Here is a 2,528-nt window from a genome sequence, read left to right as displayed (position 1 = left end):
GGCACCTTATTCTCAAAATTGAGTCAATGCCTTTGAGCCAGGCACCTAATCTTTACACGTGGTGTAAAGAAAGTGAAGCACCTCTGAGCAGTGCTCATAAGGGCCAGGATGGACCAATAATCTGGGAGTACAACAATTTAAAAATATATATATATTAAAATTTTATAATATTAAAATGCTATAATATTAACTATTATTATATTATTGCATTATAATATTAGATATTTCATATTAAAATCAAATTAAATATTCTAAAATGTTTTGCTTTGGCTTTATGAAAATCTCTTTTGATCTTGTAATTTTTGACTGCATGCTATTTAAGGTTAATATTGTGTCTAATGATTCAGTGTTATTCCAGACACAGAAAAATTGCTGGGTACTTCAGTGAAGTTCAATGATTTTTTTCAGAGAATTCGTTTGGGGAAGAACACACCAAACAATTCCTGTAACCCTCCAAAAATAAATCATTCAAAAAGGAAACTGTTCTACACTTTCTGCAGTTGTTGTAGTTTTGTCTAGTAGACCAGAGAGAGAATATAAGCACTCTAGAGCTCAAGCAAATACACACTCCCTGCTTTCAACAAGTATCACCAGCAACTTTTTAAGTTCACCATTTGTCACAAGTAACATTTTCTTCCTTCTTCCTTGTTTTGCAATAGATAGCATTCTTCATTTCTGATAATGTCTGTCCAGTGTAAATTTACAAAAGTTGTGAGCTCATAGCCTTGGATTCTTGTCCAGATCACTTAACTATTTAGCATTTACAGGTGCTGTTGATGTGTTTGATACCATCCAGCATTGCTAACTGTCAAATATGCTGCAAGTGAAAGAACAACTATTTGTTTTTCTAGCTGCTTAAACTCATTTGATTTTTCAGCTCAGGTAAGTAAGCATAGCAAGTAAACATAGCATTCTGAAATGTGTGGATTCACTGTTTTATGTGAGCTGATGATCTAGTCTGAAATACATCTCTATTTTTAAGATATGGTATGGAACTTGGAGGCTTTGTGACCTTCATCATTAGGGATATATGCTGTTTATTTTATTCCTTAGGGAGAAAATTAAGAAAGATCACCTGCTAAGAAATGTTATGCTTTTCCAGGAAATGACTGTTTGACAGAGAACATTAATATTTCTAGTATTATTACCTCCACAGTTGCAGCACCAGCTGTAGAAAATTACAAGGTTCTACCATGGAACCAGGATGTAAAGATTTGGAAAATATGTTAAATGGCTTCTAGGCAACATTTGTTCTCCAATATGTGAAAATTTGGAAATATGAGCCACTGAAAGTAAATTACTCTTTGCAAGGCTGTCGGAAGTCATGCTTTTATTGCTCATCATAATCTTCTTTTAGAATCCTATTTCATAAAACAAATGTTTTTGTCCAGGTCACTGAACAGACAATCTGCACGTCCAACTGATGTATAATAACAGAAAAAGGTGGTGTAAGTTAACTGTTATTTCACATGCCCGAAAAGAATTCCATGATTTTTTCTCTAATGAGATAACAGAGATGAATTAGCATGCCAACAGCTAATTGAAATGCTATTAGGGCCAAAATCATGCTGAACTAAACTTGTGGTATAGATGCATTAACCAGTTTTTCAGATATTAGCTTTTCCCAAAGCAAAAAATTATGATTTAAGACCCAAAATCTTGTTACTTGAACTGTAAATACTGTACCATTTGTCACTCGGACACAAAATGGGATCTCTGTTCTCATATTCATTCTACCTCCATTTCACAGATATCGCCACACAGTTTACAAGTGCATATTCTTATGTGTAAGTTCTTAATTTGTTTTTGTTCTTTATAATCATTTCACAGATAGAAAAGGAAAAAAGTGAGAACTATCTTCTGTGATAAAACACTGATTAGAAGACACTGTAGGCATAAGTAATAATTGCAATACACATCCAACATCTAAATGTTCAGTTACTATCATTCTTAAGTCATAGTTCTGACTGAGGCCAAATAGCTGGGTTGTTAAATTAGTGGGTATGTGTATCTACACTACTGATTCTGAAGGATGATCTATTCCTAATGACAACATGAAAGAATGTAGAAGAACCTCATAGAGAACATCTTCCTGTCATTTAAATGTCACTTGACAGATACAATACTAATAAAAAGCTATTTCATGGTGTCCTCTAGTTTTTTTGTTAAAAGGCATTATCAGAAATCATAGAATCATAGAATCATAGAATCATTAAGGTTGGAAGAGACCTCTAAGATCATCGAGGTCAACCATCAACCCAACACCACCATGCCCACTAAATCATGTCCCTATGCGCCTCATCTACATGTCTTTTAAATACTTCCAGGGATGGGGACTCAACCACTTCCCTGGGCAGCCTGGTCCAATGTTTCACCACTCTTTCAGTAAAGAAATTTTTCCTCATGTCCAATCTAAACCTCCCCTGGCACAACTTGGGGCCATTTCCTCTCGTCCTATCGCCAGTTACTTGGGAGAAGAGACCAACACCCACCTCGCTACAACCTCCTTTCAGGTAGTTGTAGAGAGC

The sequence above is a fragment of the Pygoscelis adeliae genome, unplaced genomic scaffold (genome assembly GCF_000699105.1).
Source record: "Pygoscelis adeliae isolate BGI_AS28 unplaced genomic scaffold, ASM69910v1 Scaffold90, whole genome shotgun sequence".
Lineage (NCBI taxonomy): Eukaryota > Metazoa > Chordata > Aves > Sphenisciformes > Spheniscidae > Pygoscelis > Pygoscelis adeliae.
The sequence above is the reverse complement of the archived record's forward strand: the minus strand, read 5'-3'. Positions refer to the sequence as shown.